This window comes from Typopeltis vanoorti, chromosome 4, assembly GCF_054136105.1.
Source record: "Typopeltis vanoorti isolate ZY-2024b chromosome 4, IOZ_Tvanoo_1.0, whole genome shotgun sequence".
Taxonomy (NCBI): Eukaryota; Metazoa; Arthropoda; class Arachnida; order Uropygi; family Thelyphonidae; genus Typopeltis; species Typopeltis vanoorti.
Window position 1 is genome coordinate 21,380,552 of NC_143552.1, and position 18,443 is coordinate 21,398,994.

The 18,443-nt window shown below is 36.7% G+C and overlaps 1 protein-coding gene across 3 annotated transcripts in view; it reads left to right on the top strand.

Moving 5' to 3' along the window:
* Positions 1-607: 607 nt before the first annotated feature.
* LOC150107156 (uncharacterized) overlaps positions 608-18,443 on the top strand; it is a 149,315-nt gene continuing 131,479 nt past the window's right edge. For all 3 annotated transcript variants that reach the window (XM_090391037.1, XM_090391039.1, XM_090391038.1), the window contains exon 1: positions 608-989. The gene's annotated coding sequence lies outside the window, so the exon portion shown is untranslated. The remainder of the gene's footprint in view (positions 990-18,443) is intronic.

Here is an 18,443-nt window from a genome sequence, read left to right on the forward strand (position 1 = left end):
TTTATGGCTAGTTAAGTCGTTGGTACCTACCAGAAATACGACCTGTTTTTCTTTTCTTTTCTAGTTTTCAATTGCTTGCGCTATATTTATAATTTTTACTCCGGGAAAACTTGACGTTATAATCCACTCATTAATGGCATGTTTAATACAGGGCTGGCCCAGACGTCGGTTATTCGGGCCTCAGACCGAGGCCTCGCGCTCAGAGGGCCCCACATTTCAAATTTTTAAGAAAATTTGATAATAGAATTTTTTGATGTTTCAGAGATGTATTGATATGATAAATATTTTAGTATATAACTATATCTATTTAATGTTTGTAAATTACGTTTAATAAAATTATACGATTTTTCGATAAAAAAAAATTATTTGTTGCAAATATTTTGAGCCCCAACTAATAACTTTTTCCCGAGGTTCCACAAAACCTCCAGCCGGCCCTGATTTTATGATAGAATCCCCATACCAAATATGTGTTTGTGCTTATGCGCGAGATTCACTTTTATTTACGTTTTATTTTTTCCTTCACCCAATTTTGTATATCAAAATTTCTTGATTTAACCAATGCTCTTCTCAACCCCCCCCCCCCCCCGCTATATTGTATGTTGAAAGTCGTCGTGGTGCTAGTTCACTTGTGTTTTAGTTTCTGTGATTGTATGTGATAGTAGGTTGATATTTTTGACTATTTTGTAGTACTGTTTTCTTTACCGCACGTGGAATGGTATTGAATGTATTGAAAAATTCTTCCGAATTTCGTGCAGTACATTTTTGAAGCAGATTTAGACATCTTGCTCATTTTACTAACACAAAAGGATTTTAATGAATATAGAATATTAAATAATGGCGATGAAAAGATTGAATTGTTGAGGTGTCATTTTCCTATTTGGAATGTCAATGTTTGTTGATTGAAATGATTTTTAGTAGTAAATATGGATCGTGAGGTATATATGTAAAGGGTACAAGCTTATTGAAAATTTATGTATATCCCACGTCAGGTAAGATTTAATTGATTACTTTTATTGTCATTGTCAGAATTCTGATAAAAATTATAAGTTCCATGTTTTATCGTTTTTTTTTTTTTAATTAATAAACTATACATGAAAATGTGAGGCGCATATTTTTTGTTTATGATGTGAGCATCCTGCTGGAAGCTAGCTTCATGAGTAATGAATGAGAATGTTTTGATTCTTCAATGAAGTGTTGAATTTTAATTATTCGTTTTTCCCACTTGGCAGCAATAGCATAAAAATTACCAGGTGAAGACCAAGTTGCTTGCATTCTTGTTTTTGAATTTATATGTATATATCCATCTGTTTCAGCTTTTCCTAAGGGGCAGTGCACTTTATGTGATTTACTGTGCAGTTATTTATTAGCAGAACTTGTAATTCCTGAGTAGCAAAAGTGAGGAAAAATAATTGTCAGTCTGATAAACTGATAATGCATTAACAGTATGGATGAGTAAAGGTTAGATAATACAGAATCAGACCATGCATAGTATTTTTTTTTAAGTCGCTTGACCCTCCCCAATGTGAAAATGATTAAAATCATACATATTAACAAAGTGGAGACAAATTATGTTATAAATAAACATATATCACTATACACCTTTTTAAAGTAATTTTTAAAGATCAGTGAGTTAGAGGAGTTTCAATAAAAATGTAAATTTATTAGTGTTGTTTATAATGTTTGAAAAAGTATAAACAAAAATTTACACATTCTTCATGTTAATTTTATAGTTTCCCCAAGTGGGACTTGGTCACATCCCTAGAAAAGTATGATGATGGCACACGAACGGTATAAAGTGCAGGCCAGAAGGGTAACGAGTGTGGTAAAAACAGCAAAAGCTGATTATGTAGGAAACTAGCTATGCAAGCAAAAGAGAATCCCAAACAGTTCTTTCAATATGCTGCAAGCAAGAAAAAAACTGTGCATGGCAAAATGATTTTAAGGAATGACGATGATAAGGAGGTCACTAAACCAGTCGATATAGTGGAGTTACTGAGTGCACACTTTGCAAAAGTATATCATCCAGGTGGTGACATTGAAAAAATGAAGGAACCATTAGTTTATACGGGAATTGTGATGAATGAAGTGGAGGTGAATAGTCTATTACAGAACCTTAATGTGAATACATCTGTGGGATTGGATGGTATACCGGCATGGGTCTTGTGTGAAGCGGCTAAAGAATTATCAGTGCCCTTGACCATGTTTAATCTGAATCTCGGGTCTGGTTTAGTCCCGAATGCATGGAAAGAGGGGAAAATAGTTTCACTGCATAAAGAAAGATCCAAGACTATGGTGGCAAATTACCGACCGATCAGCATATCAGGAGTCGTTGTCAAGGTCTTGGAGAAAGTAGTCAAGGGAAAAATACAGGAATGGATTGATGAAAATGAGATACTGTACAGGGGACAGCATGGCTTTGTGAAGGGTAGATCATGCCTCAGTAACTTGCTCAAGTTTTATAACAAGGTGACAGCAGAACTGGATAAGGGAAATGGGTTTACAGTGATACTGCTGGACCTGGCAAAAGTGTTTGACAGGATACCACATGGAATTCTAATCCGTAAACTACAACTTATGGGAATAGATATAGGGTTGGTGAGATGGATAGGTGGGTGGTTGATGGAGAGATATCAAAGAGTAGTTTATTCAGGAGTAGAGTCCAAAAGACGGCCTGTGACTAGTAGTGTGCTGCAGGGTTCTGTTCTTGGACCACTGCTGTTTAATCTGTTCATTAACGATATAGGGAAAGATCTAAGAGGAACAGTTCATTTGTTCACTGATGATGCAAAGTTGGGCAGGGCAATAGTGAATGCAGAAGATGTAAAAGTCTTGCAGGATGACTTAGATAGATTGGAGTTCTGGGATAAGGAGAATGGATGTCAATTTAATGTCACAAAATGTAAGGTTATGCATTTTGGGGTGAAAAGATTGGCAGCAGTATACCACATTGGTGGAACTGTACTCCAAGAGATTGATGAGGCCAGGGACTTGAGAGTGTTGGTGGATAGGGAGATGAAGTTTAGGGGACACATTGCAAAAGTAGCTAAAAGGTTGTTGAAAAATACCTTGACGAGCAGAGACAAGCAAGTTATTGTACCTCTGTACCGAGCCCTGATAAGACCTCATCTCGACTACTGTGCCCAGATTTGGTCACCTCAGTTTCTTCTTGATAGGGAGGAGGTGGAGAGGATCCAGAGGCGAGTGACTAAGATGATAGCAGGTCTATGGAATGAACCATATGAGAACAGGTTGAAGATTTGTGGGTTGCAGAAACTAGTTGATAGGCGGAAAAGGGGAGATATGATTGAGACATTCAGATTGCTAAAAGGATTCTATAGGATTAATTCAGAGGATATTTTTGAGATCAGGAATGGTGGTGGGAGAACTAGGGGACACCTATGGAAGCTGGGCAAGAGTGTGGTTAGCAGGGGTGTTAGAGCTGGGTTCTTTACTTTTAGAGTGGTAAATGAGTAGAATAAACTGCCAGAGTCTGTTGTGGGTGCTATGACAGTGAGCGAGTTCAAGGCAAGGTATGATAGATACTGTGAGAATGTCGAATAGTTGTGTGGACATGATGTTTTGGGCCTCCCTCGATGAGTCTAAGGACTCCCTGGAGTAGCCCGAAATAATAATAATAATGATTGTCGAAAAGAAGGAAAAAAAGAAGAAGAAACATATAATAAAAATGCATGATATCATCTAATGCAGGGTTTCCCAAACTTTTCTTACTACGGAACACTTCACAAATCCTGAAATTTTAATGGAACACCTTGGTTAGAGTCGAGTATCACTGGTCTCATATTCAATGTAAAGCTAAGCGCACACTATCACAGAAGCAGGCTATATTGTATCACAAAAATGCGACAGCGTTTCTGCGATGCAAAAACAGTGCACAGCCGTGTCGGGCCACAGCACATCGCATCGACCTTGTTTGTGACTGCATGTCTCCTAGAATAGATACCTCCGTACTTCATTCGTGCTCGGAGATGTCGACAACCTCAGGCGGCTGATTCGAGGCCAGCGCATGCTGGCCTTAATAGCACAATCCACACGCAAAGTGAGGAGCGCCTGATTTTTCAAGCATGTTTGAACTTGTTGCAGCATTTAAAACCATTCCAGGCTCATTAATTTTGATAATTTTTCACGGAACACTTATTCACTTTCCGTTGAACACCAGTGTTCCTTGGAACATAGTTTGGGAAACCCTGATCTAATGCATACAGCAAAGATAAAAAGAAAGAAATAGTCAAAAATACAAGATCAGAATCTAGCTATAATCTTTGAAATTACAGATACCAACTTGCTTTTGTGCATTGTCACACAGAAAGCAGTAAATGTAAATTAACATATGAGATGTTGAAAGTTTTTTCACTTGGTTATACCATAAAGATGCCAAGAAATTATACTCTTGGTTTCATCCTTTATTTAAGTGTAAGCAAAGTTTGCACATGTGGGAGTAACTTCATGACTGGGCTAAGGCAATTGATGTGAAGTCATTAGCCTCTATCTATGTACAAGTAACCCAGTTGTGAAATTACTTCACATACAGACTTTGATTGCTTACACTTGGATAAAGGATGAAACCAAGAATATAATTTCTTGGTATCTTTAATTTATAACATTAAAAGATGAAATGATTTTTTATGTTTGTGAACAAAGAGCTGCAGTAAGGTATCCATCCAAAAGTACAGAAACAGATTATTATAACTTTAGCTTCATATTTTGAAACAAAGGACAAATACACAGAAAAATTAAATGTCCACACACACACACTTGCTCTTTTTTTGTTGTTAAAAGGAACAGTGTTTAATAAAGAAATATGACACAAAATCACATTTTGTGTCATATGTCCATTGGCATAAGCATTATGAAATGATATTTTCACTAGCTCAAACTATATAATGAAACAGGCATCCATGACTTAAGCAAAATTTCAGTTTTCATACTTTGGGACCAGACTTACAGTATAAAATTACATGTTAACTGCAATAGTTTATCAAGATAGATTATATTTTCAAAATGGCAAATACATCATCTAGAGCTGAAAATAATATTTTCATCAGAAAACGAGAAGGCTTGTCTGTAGTATGATGTTAACTACTTGTCAGTTGTATGGAATGCCAAGCACGAATATAGCACATGACTTGTCAAAGAACAGATTATGTGATATTTCAAAGAACAGGTTTCCCTTTTCAAAGACCAATAAACAGAGATTAAGAGATACCATATTTATTTTTAATTTAAAAACCCACATCAGTACTATGCAAAAAAAAGTTGCTACCAACTTTGTGTATGCACAAAGCAGCAAATATGTCTGGTCTGTAGCTCCCAAAAGCTAACCTGACAATTAAAGTCAGTGAAGCCAACATACACACCAAAAAGCAAACATTTTTGATATGCAGCCCTTGAAAGCTCAAACTGTATAATGAAACAGGCATCCATGACGTAAGCATAATTTCAGTTTTCATACTTTGGGATTTCAACATTTAAAGTCAGTGGAGCCAATATGAGTAATGCATGCACCAACAAAATGTAAATATAACACCACGTTTTACTTCATATCACATTTTCTCGCTGCATATCTGAACTCTATAACCTCTGGTCCCATAGTATAAAGTTATGAATGCTGATGTCGCAGCTTGAGTAAGTTAAAATATGATTTCATATGCTTCTTTTAAAGGATATTGCCATTATTTTTATGTAATGTTTCTTTATTTACACCATGTTCCTTGCAACTCAATAAAAAAAAGAGCCAGTAATTTAGGATTTTTCTCAATAGCAAGAGTCGGGAACTGTTTAACATATGCTGATGCATGCTGAATTATTTATATTCAGAGTTTGAGACATTGCCTTTTACTGTTAGCTTTCCCAGGTGGATTATATCTTTGTTATATAGTTTTTGTTGTAACATCTGAAACATTTAACAAGGTAGTACAAGGGTTGTCTAATTGGTTGTATAGAGAAGGCTAGGACTTGATTTGTTTTTGACCGTTTATTGCCTTCGTGGTGAGCTGGGACATCATCACTGATGACAGCACACTCACTCCTTGTTACTTTCTTCTGAAGTAATTCTTAGCTATTTCTCATAGCTTAAGTTCTCTGTGAATATTATTCTTATTTTAGTAATTTCCATGGGGGTCAGTGAATGCATGGAGAACGCTCCCTGCATTCACAGTGCACTCTAGCAGTGTGTTTGACCAACAACTCTCATATAAAAAAAAAAAAACTACTCCTCACATCCTTCTTCACCATATCTTTATGCAACTTCCAGGAGTGGCCTCTTGTTCTTACCATCGTTCCACTCTTTTTATAATTCCTTCTGTAATTTTTATAGTTTTTTTCTATAAAAACTTATCATATAGATGCAGGATAGATATTGGAAGATAGGAGGTGATGGGAGAGAACACAAGGTTATCCTGGATACTCTTATAATGGCACTGTGAGCAAAACAGTTAATTGTTTTTGTATGGAGAGTGATGGGAGCATGAAATGAAATGTCAGATTGGGTGGTGAGTATTGGTGTTGAACAAGCACAAAGCCCTTGCTTTGGGCTTGAACTACCAATTATATAAGTCTTGCAGGGTGTAACATGGAGGGACTTTCTGCAATGGATTTAGTGACTCCACATAACCATGAAATAAAATTAAATAATCTCCATGGACTGTTATTTTGTTTACTTTATGCTAGTTTTGAATTCCTTAACTGAACTACCAATTATGTAGGCTAAGTGAAGAAGTGGAAAGAGATCCTCAAACAGTCATCTTTTATTGTTCTCTAGTTTATGGTATTTTATCATCTGCTCAACTTAAGCTTTAGAATGGTATCAAAGCACTTAGATCTAAAACAAAAAATCATTTTAATTATTAGCTAACCAAATTATTCATTCTCTCTCTCTCTCACATACTGGTGTAATTATTTAATGGTCTAGCTGTGCAGGTTACTTGATTCAGTTTGAGCAGTTTCCACATAGACAATTAGAAATACAAGAAAAAAAAATATAAGAACAATATGGTAAAACTTGTCCTATCTGAATAGCATGATTTTTGATTTGCATAATGATAATTTGCATATGATAATTTTGGATGTGTGAATAATTATTGTATGGGAATTTCTTGCATCATGGTAGTGTACTCCTCTGACCTCAGCAGGTGTCATACACATGGATTTCATTAGCACAATACAAGTACTGTGTATGGGGGGGGGGATATTATGTGCCCAGTACTGTCGACAGAGTGTAGCATAGAGGCAGCCTGCTATGCAGTGCGGCTTAGTAAGGGCACTTGTTCAGCCATATTGCATTAGGCAGCGTCGCTACACTAACAAATCCTGTTAGCGTAGTAAGTGCGGAAAGAAGTTTTTCAAGCTTCAACTGATTAAAAATTATTTGCGAACAGCAATGACCCAAGAAAGATTGGTTGATCTAGCAACTATATTGATAGAGGCAGACATAACTTATAATTTTAATTTAGAAGAGCTTATAAATAGTTTTATTGTGCGATATCCCCATAGAGCAAACATTTAATTAATATTATTATGTAATTGTTTTGCATTAATGTTTCTCTTGTAATAAAAACAAAATAGCAAATTGGAGATTTTCTTACATATTTTACATATTTGTCATATAATCCATCAAGGGTCGATATTTAATTGTTTGCCTCAGGGCGCGATCTAATCTGGCGACGGCCCTGTATGTGCCCTTCCAATCATTGTTACTGTGCATGCTATTTCTGAGTTAGCAAAAAAAAAAAAAAAATCATAATGTGAATTTAAAAAAAAAAAGGAACCAAATTAAATATAAAGATTGAATAATATAAGCACGTAAACACAAGAAAGATATTTAATTAGCCAAATATTTTGGTCTGAAAATTGCAGACCATCTTCAGTGGCACTACAAGAACAGTTTTGAAAAAATACAAGGTGGAATACTAACAATAGATCATTAAAATAGAAAATCTAAAAAATAGAACAAGCCACGTGATGTTATATCACTAAGTATTAAAGGGAATATTATTAAGCACAGACATGATTGAAATAAATATATGAATTAATGAGTTATCCTGATTAGACTTTCCCAGATTTTTGATATAGATATACAGTCGTTCCGATTCAGGTTAGGATGATGGAGTAATGCCTCTACATTTTCTTTGAATAAACATTCAAATTTATAGCAAAATCTATGTAAGAGGCGAGTTTTTGACCAAAGGATGTTGTGGTTAGTTTCAATCCCGTGCTGAGCCAATCCAGATTTTTCAGGTTTGTTGTGATGAATGGAGGATTGCTGTTCTTTGATTCTTTTTTCAAGAGGGCGTCCAGTTTGTCCAAAATAGGAGAGATCACAGTTGCAGGGAATTTGATAAAATTCCTAAATTTAATGAATTTTAGAACCTGAATTGGAATGACTATATCAAAAATCTGGGAAAGTCTAATCAGGATAACTGATTAATTCATATTAATTTTATGTTATTTAATATTATTAATTAATATCTTTATTTCAATCATGTCTCTGCTTAATAATATTCCCTTTAATACTTAGTGATATAATATCACTCGGCTTGTTCTATTTTTAAATGATCTATTGTTAGTAATCCACCTTGTATTTTTTTAAAACTGTTCTTGTAGTGCCACTGAAGATGGTCTGCAATTTTCAGACTGAAATATTTGGCTAATTAAATATCTTTCTTGTGTTTACATGCTTATATTATTCAATCTTTATGTCACAAGTATCCTTAAAATATCAAATTAAATAAAAGTAAATCATGTATCCGCGACATGTGTATTGTTTCACACTCAGTACTATTTTGTTATTGAATTAGAATTGTCAATTAACATCTAGTTTGTAATTTACTTTGCCTACCTTATTTGTACCCGACATTGATGCCGACAGCAATAACCAGCGAAACTAGTTGGTTATTAAATTGTTTATTAACACTTGACCAATACTTCTAAATAAGAGTTAGTTATTCATGAACCAAATTAAAGTTTCTTTCATAAGCTTCCACACTTGTCAATCTAATGTTCATTCTCTGCTTTAACCAGTATTGGTCAAGTGTTAATTTTTTGCCAGTTGACTAAGTATTTCTGCTTTCCAACCAACAGGTTGGATGTTGGAATCTCTCCATGAGCATTGGTGTTTGTGATTTTCTTTAAGTGGAAGATGAAGTTCATTATCTGTTGTGAGACCACCACTTCATTTATAGTAGGTTCTCAAGTGGCTTGAAAAGTTCCATGGTTGGCTTCTACAGCAGGGTTTCAAATTATGTAAAATATGTATACACAAAGAAATATATAAATTAATGAACATAGAAAAAAAAAATCCTAATCCCACCTGCGTGGAAAAGTCATCTATGCATTCAACATTGGAATTAACAGGATACACAGATTAATACATACAAACAATTGCGATTCCTGTATCACATTGATGCTGCAGTCAGCAAGTGGTTAAGAAAAATGAGAGAATGTAGCCACCACAAATGCATGTCTTTCTAGTTGAAGAAAACCGACTCTAGATTGGTATTTTTCATTTAGGAAGTTTTCATTTCTTGAAGCCCTGAAGTGGCTGTTGCCATGTTTGGTTCCCAGAGCAAGGTTTCTGTCCTACTCCCCCCCCCCAATTTTTAGAGTGTCTCAATGTTTTTTTCGTTGTCTTTTAATAGCTTTCTATGTTCTTAATGCCTGATGAAGTTAATCCCGACGAAACATGTTGCATTTTCAAATAAATCTCAATTTGTTATAATTCTCGTATTTTTAGTCAGTTTATATTAAAATGAATATATATATATATATATAAAAACAAAAATTACTTTTATTTTATGTTGTGTTATAGTTTCTTACCTTCCCGATCTGCAGAACAATGTCATTGTTTCAGTCATAATCACACATCTACAAAGGACAAAGCATATCGTAAGAATGAATTCACGGTCTGTCTTAAACTAATAATTTTCACTAAAAATATAATAAACAATCGAGAATATTTATACACAAAAGTCATGGGAGGAGTTTGGCAAGAATATAGAAAATAAATATCAAGAAGGTGGCAAAATATTCTGGAGGTTGTTGAAGAAGCTTAGGAATGGAGGAAAGAGTGCTGTAAAAGGAATTAGAGATGATAAAGGTGAAATGAAAACAGGAGAAAAAGATATCCTTGAAGTATGGAGTAATTACTTTGAAAAACTGCTAAATGAAACAAGCAGTGATGACCGCACAGTGATAAAAAACACTGACCAGGCATGCAGTCAGGAATACATATCCATACTTGAAGTAGAAAAAGCCATCAAAGGCTTGAAATGTGGAAAGGCAGCAGGAGTAGATGATATTCGACCAGAAATGCTGAAGTATGGTGGTATAAGAGTCTTACAGTGGCTACACTGCATAGTTCAGAAAGCCTGGACAGAGGGACGAATTCCCGATGATTGGAGTAGAGCTCTCATAGTACCCATATATAAAAAGGGAAATAAAACTGAATGTGAGAATTACAGAGGTATTTCTCTACTGAGTGTTCCTGTCAAGATCTATGCAAGTATACTTGAGAAACGGTTGAGAAGAATTGTGGAAGAAAAGCTTGGTGAAGAACAAGCTGGATTCAGGCCAAATAGAGGCTGTCAGGATCAGATCTTCACTTTACAACAAATAGTCGAGAAAGCATGGGAATATAACAAAGATCTGTATTTAAGTTTTGTCGATTTGGAAAAGGCATATGACAAGGTGCCAAGAGAGAAGCTATTCAATACGCTGCAGTTATATGGTGTCAATGGGGCATAATATCAAGCAATACTTAGTCTTTATTTGAGTTGTAAGTCAGCAGTTAGAATTGAAGGAAGTACAGGAAGATGGTTTAATGTTAAATCTGGTGTGAGACAAGGATGTACATTATCCCCTCTGTTATTCATTATCTATATGGATCACATTATGAAGGAAAGTGGTATTAAACATGATATCAAAATTGGAGATGCTAATGTCAGCTCTTTGCTTTATGCGGATGATGTTATACTTCTAAATAAATCCGCTACAAGTTTGCAAGATTCTCTGACTAAATTGAATAGCTGTTGTAATAGATATGGTATGAAGGTCAGCAATAAAAAGACAAAGACAATGAAAATAGGCAGAATCAGTGAAAATGTCAACTGTGTTGTGAATGGAGAACCTGTGGAACAAGTGAAATATTTCAGCTACTTAGGCACGATTTTTACTGAAGATGGTAAATTAAATATAGAAATAGACAACAGAATCAGCAAAGCTGGTATGGTAGGAAGTCGATTGAATAAATTCATATGGAATAAGAGAGAAATTAGTCAGAACACTAAATTAGCTGTATACAAGAGTGTTCAAACCAGTTTTAACTTATGGATCTGAGAGCTGGATCAGAAGTAAAACACTTGACCAAAGACTAGAGACTGCAGATATGAGAGTCCTGAGAAAGATTATAGGCGTGAACAGATAGCATCAATGGCAATATCATATTAAAAACGAGGATATTAGGAAAGAACTTGACATTGTCAACATCCAGGAATGCGTTAGCAGAGCTAATCTCAGGTGGTATGGTCACTTAAACAGAATGGGCGAAGAAAGATTAGCAAAACAATTGTTCTCTGCCAGGTTGGCAGCAAAACGACCCAGAGGAAGACCAAGATGTAGGTGGATTGATACGGTACAAAGTGCCTTAGACGATAGAAATGTAAGATCTGATAATGTTGGAGTTTTGACAAGTAACAGACTGATTTGGAGGAAAATTGTAGATAGGAAGTTAGTAATGATGTAATTTTTTTCATGTAGTACTGTCATATCCTGTACACCCCTTGAGAGTACATGGCAGGAATTTGATGATGATGACGAATATTTATACAATTTTCATTGAGTCGATGCTTATTCTGCAAAATAAAATCTATGGTAATATTGATAACGTTTCACTTCAAACAAATTATAATAAAACTGGTGGTGTATTAAGTTAAAAATATTGTTAGATATTTAAGAATTCATAATTTAACTGATTTTAAATTTCATTTTTATTGCTTCAACTATAATTTGTAATTGTGTAATTTATATAGTACGATGTAATTCAAGAATAAGAAAATTTATATATATATATGTTTTATTATTTCCCATGGTGAAATGGCGTTCCTCATATTCAAGCACCCTTGTGCAAGGCACAATCTGCACAACTGCATGCCGTGGCCCTGCTTCCATATATGTTGTTGAACACTGTAGAGACCCCAAACAACCTCCATTCTAGGGTACAGTAGTACATTTCTGCAGGTCAGCTGCTGGATACTATGGGACTGAACCAATGGTAATGCTGGTTCAGAAGGCTTCCTAATCATCTAATGAATAATCCTCTGCCATGTACTCTGTGTGAGCAAGTATCATGCCTGGAGGGAGTCCAATTATAGTAGGGTGCAAGAAGTCTGTTGAGGCCAATAGTGGACTGGAAACAGGTTGCCCTCTCTTTGTTGGAGGTATGTTGGTAGGTCCATCATTACTATCTCCACCTCAACTTGCCTAACTACATTCTGTATGATTCCTTCTAACACCAGAGTGAAGGCTGCCATCCTGTCCTAGAGAATGACAAACCTTAAATTCTCTCATTATGATCTGATGTGACTTAAAATATCCTTGCTCCCATTGTCACATTTGTTTGCTATTTCATAATGCCATTTCAACCCCAGATCTCGTCTCCTCTACTTTCTCTAGTATAGTTTCTCCAATAGAGTATGCGGTGTCTCATCGATGTGTCCCAAACCTAAAGACCTTACATTTTGCTGCATTAAACCGATAACCTCATTCATTTTTCCATATGTCTAGCTTATTCAAATCCTCTTGCAGGGCTACCACATCTGCATTATTACTAATAACCCTTCCCAGCTTTGAATTATCTGCAAACAACTGAATATACCCCTGCAATCCACTGATAATGTCATTGATATAAAGGTTAAACAATATAGGTCCCAGTACTGAGCCCTGTGGAATCTCACTTGTAACCCTCTGCCTCCTTGAAATTGCCTCACCATGCACAACACTCTGATACCTATCGGATGGCCAATCCTGAATCCAGTTGACCAACCTGACATCCAGACCCATGTGCTACAACTAAAATATCAGCTTAACATGTGGCACCCTGTCAAATGCCTTCATTAAGTCCAAAAAAATAGCAGTATATGCCTTTCCCTCATCTACTGCTCTTGTAACTTTATTATAAAAGACTAGCATATTACTAAAACAGGAGCACCCCTTCACAAATCCATGTTGACTCTCACAGAAGACATTACGCTCATCTGCCCAATGCCGTATATCGTCCCTCACTAATTTCTCCAAGAACTTAACAACAACTGATCACAAACTGGCCTATAATTAGACCCTTCCAGTCTGCTACCACCCTTATGCAATGGCACTATCTTACCTTCCTTCCATTACCTGGGCACCTTTCCCATGGCCAGACTTTCATTGAAAAGCCAGGTCGAAGGAGCTGTCAGTTCTTTAGCACATTCTCTCAAAACTCGTGGTGAAATACCCTCCAGTCCCACAGCTGACATCCAGAGTACTCAGTATTTGGAACACACTCTCCTCCTGCACCTCTAAACCTCAAACCTGCCCTATCCCTATCCCTCTAGTATTCAAATTGACTCCTCCAGCTCCAATAAATTGTTCATTGAACAATTCCACTATGTCATCAGTCACTCTATTCCCATTTTTATCCCACAATGTTATTCTTCCACAATCATTTCTCCTCCTACTGGCCACATAGCTAAAAAATTCCCTAGGATTTTCTTTGGATCTTAGGGCCAATCTCTTCTCATATTCCAGTTTCGCCTTCCTTACCATACTAGTCACTCTTCTAGCCTGTGTTTTATATTCTTCATACATCTTCTCTTCACCTGTCTCCTTATATCTCTTCCATAGCCTCTTTTTTGCATGCAGTTCCTGTTTAATATTGTTTGTCATTCACTTTACTCCAAATTGTCCTCCTCTTCACTCTTGGAATACAGCTTACTATTGCTGCTGACAAATATTCCTTCACAATTTCCCAAGCACTAATGATATCCCATCCTTCCAATTCCTCCCTCCATGAAACTTCCCCAAGTTGATGTCTAAGACTATTATAATCACCTGCCTTATAATTCCACATATGTTCCAGTCTTTTTGATACTCCTGCATGTCTATTCATCTTCCAAGTCAAAACCATATGGTCACTCTCTCCAACTGGTGGGAGAGATGTCATCTCAGTTATTATCAACTTTTCTGATGCTATGACCAAAATCCAAAACTCTTGAACCTCTTGTTCTCTCTATTACATGTTGCCTAAGACATTTGTCCCTCAAGAATTCTAGAAATTCCATTCCCTTATTACTACATACATCTTCCTCTCCCCAATTCATACTGCTGAGTTAAAATCTCTTATAACAATCATTCTTCTTGCACTTGCCAACCTCAACTGTCTAAACATCTCCTGGTCCCCACCCTCAGTGCTCCATGGTCTGTAGCAACACCTCACTAAATATCCTGTCGTGCCCACCTCTGCCTCACACCATATGCTTTCAAAATCATTAGTGCCACTGCCTTCCAAAGCCCCACTCTTAGAGGACATAAGTCGTCTCTTACCATAAGCAGTACTCCACCGCCACGCTTTCCCTTCCTATCCTGCCGAAAAATGCTGTACCCTGCTACTTCTATTCCTGTTATTATATCCTCTTCTGTCAACCATGTCTCAGTGATCCCAATAATCTTTGGCCAGGCTGATGCTATCAGTGCCACCAATTCCTCTCCTTTATTCCAGATATTCCTGGCATTAGTATAAAGCATAAAAATGTCATTGCTTCTATACCCAGCATTATCCCCTCTAGATCCCACTGGGCTCAGCATTACCTGATGTCGTCCCCTTCTCCCAAGTACCCAATCCCACAAGAAGCCATCCCTGCTACCATCCTCCCTGGGACACACTGACTCGTTCAGAACAGCAATCTCTCCAGATGCCTACGTTCTTCCTCATTCAAATGCAAGCAGTCTCTCACATACAATTCCTCTCTGTTCTCAAATGCCCTCCAAGCATCCACATATTCCAATCCTCTCTTCTGACACATTTTAGCTATTATGTTATTCAATATTACTGCTCTTCTGCTCAGCTCGTCACTATCATACCTAGGCAACACGCACACTATCTTTCCTTTGTCTTCTTTCGTACAACTTCAAACAAGAATCTCATCTCTTGCTGCCTAATTTACATTTTCTCTCAAGTCATTTGTTCCTACCATTACAATCATCTCATCCACCCTTTCACTCCTCTTAATTGCCATAGCCACACTTTCTATCGTTCTTCCAGGCAACCACTCCTCACGCATCCTATCTTGAACACCATGGATCATTGAGTCCCCCATACATTACACCTCTTACCACCCTGTTCCTCGATTGCTCATATGCATCCCTCACACTCTCTCTCTCTCTCTCTCTCTCTCTCTTCTCTAACACTTTCTCTATGTGCTCCCATACTTACCTGCCTTCCTGACATCACTCTATCCCTGGTTCCAGTGCTCCCTTGCATTCCTCTTATTCCCTCTCTCCTACTGTTTCCATTTTCTCCTCATCTATCATTCCAATAGATTTCTCCTCATTTATCATTCCCTCTCTTCCATTGTTCCTATTCTGTCCTCTTTTATCATTCCCATATCTCTCTCTCATTCCCTCTTCCACTTATCTTATTCTCTCCTCTTCTATCATTCACATAACTCTCTCATTCCCTCTCTTCTACTGTTCCTATTCTCTCCTCTTCTATCATTCCCATAACTCTCTCTCACTCCTACTCTGATTCGTCTTGCATTCGTCTCTTCCATTTGCCTAATCTCATCTCATTCCCTAGACATTCCACCTGCTCTTTCAGCTCATCTATCTCTCTCTGCAAATCAGCCACTCTTATTTGCCATTCATCCTCCCAATTGAGACCATCAATGAAAACTTCACTATCATTCAACCTTTCCATACTCCCCACTCTAGTTATTTTATTCATATTTCTTTCGCCCTCTATCATACCACTCATCTCTCTACATGGAGAATATCCTGTCTCTGACTCAACGAGGTCAGTTCTAGTCATCTCTAACTCACCCAGTTCCTCCCATTGCCTGCATTTTGCACATATATGTATCCCCCTTCTCTCACCTGCCACATATACAACCACCGGGATGCATACATTCCGCAAGTCCCACATGCTACAAAATCCCATAATGATATCATGCAAAATGGAGTCCTTAAATGGAGGAGGACTTGGTGATACGCCATTATTCAAAATAGTATCGCTAATTAGTGTCAAAAATAGTGTCGCAACTAAATGCTAAATAAGTATAAGGGAGTATAACTATATAAGTAAAAGTACAAACAAAACATTTAAGTATACTTAATATAAATAAAATAAAACTAAATAATGAAAACTTATGTTATCTTCGTCTTGTCTTCCACCATTATGCATCCGATTCCGACGTCTTCTCGGTAACCAAAATACACAATAGAGCGACAACAACTGACTTCAAAAACAACCACTGAAGGACACTCGTATTCCAGATAAACAACATAGAATTGCAAAAACGTACAAAAACAGACTATTCAACAAAAAAAAAAAACTTTTTTTCAGCACAGCTCAAATTCGCCACGTTCTCTGGCGACTCTTGCATATTGCATGTCAGAACCCCAGCATCTCACTCAGGTTACAAGGCAGCACACAGCAGCTGCAAAAAAAAAAAAAAAAGGGGGTAACAAAAGACCATTAGCCATTCCAAATCTGACTTTGAAAAGACTAAACTTGCCTACTTTTCAAATGGTAGTTGAGCCTTCTGATCTCTAGACCAAGGCCATTGGGTACAACTTCTGCCCATCCATGTTTTTCCACCTCAGCTTGTGAAAAGGTTGCCTTTCTGGCATCCTTCTTCTCCAACTTCTATGTGGAAGATTAAGGCAAAGTACTTCCAACATTAGAGGTGTGCAAGCAGTTCTTGGTAATCTTTTATAAGAAAGACATTAGCAGAATCCTGAATAGCTTGGATCGCATTAAGCATAAATGGGAAATGACATTTTCCATTTATGCTTAAATCTTGTGCTCCTGCAGTAGCACCTATTCTGTATTATATCATCTTTACAATACTCATCTGTCATCATTCCTTCAGTATGGAAAGTAGCCTATGTTCCACCATTCCCAAAGTAAGGAAACAAGTCAGTCATTGAACTATCCCATCGCACTGACTTCCATTCTATCAGAAATAATGGAAACAACATCACTAAACCCTTCACCACGTAGAAGCCCACCAGTTAATCAGTGACTGCCAATTGATTCTGCCATGCTCAGTCCATAGCAGATCTCTGCCAACTTACCCGTCAGTGGGCAGAGCTGGATTAACCATTAAGCAAAATAAGCACATGCTTAGGGCATCATGGAAAGGAGGGCACCACAGAATTTCTGCTTTAGTTAGATGACGAATTTAATTTAAATTAACTTTTAATTAGTTTTTCATTGTTTTTATCTTTTCTTACTGTTACCTACTTTGTTTCAATAAATAATAATGTGTAGAAGGCCTAATAAAACTCTAGCCACGTACATGACAGTTCGTTTACACCGTATTATCGCTCACGCCACTTTCTGGCACTACCATTGCGTCAAATGAGGTAATTTTTTATAATTAACATAATCATTTTATTTTTTATTTTCCTGTCTGTTTTAGGTCTTGTTTTAATAAATTATGTCTTATAAAAGGCTCCAGAAGCAAATATAAAACAAATCACATGGTTGTCTCAGAAACATGCCTCCTGTAAAAGGCCTAGCTGTCGCAGAAGTGCAATTCCGGTAAAATAAGAGTTAATTAAAGCACGAAAGCACAAGATTCAGCTGTAAGCCGAAAATTAAATTGTTCGTATGATTTTGCCTGTGATATGTGTAACTGTTGATTACCACCTAATATTCAACAAAATAATCTTTTTATTTCTGCATTTAACAGATCCCAATAACCAAGATGAAACGTGTTCAGTTAAGTGGTGCACAAAAGTGAAAACTATCAAAAAAGAAACAAGAGGAAACTTTGGAATTAGATTCCACGACTGCAAAGCTGACTGATTTCTTCACACAAGTTCCACAACATTATATACCAATTCCTGATCAGAGCCAATCTCCAACATCAGAAGTGGACACAAATGCCACTTTGATCACTTCAAAATCAAAATATGACGATATTGGAATCATCCAAGTGTCACAAGCAGGTTCATCTAGCACATTTCTCACTACTGACCTCACTTTGTCTGTAAATTCTCTTTATATCTCTACTGCAAATGTTGATGCAAGTTGCTTTACAAAACATTCTGAGGTTGAAATAATTGCTGAAAATGAAAGTTTAGTGGGCCATGGTGATGAAATGATTCAGTCTGCTGTTATACCCTGATAAGTTTAGAATGTCATGATTCTACTTATCATTGTATAACAGAGT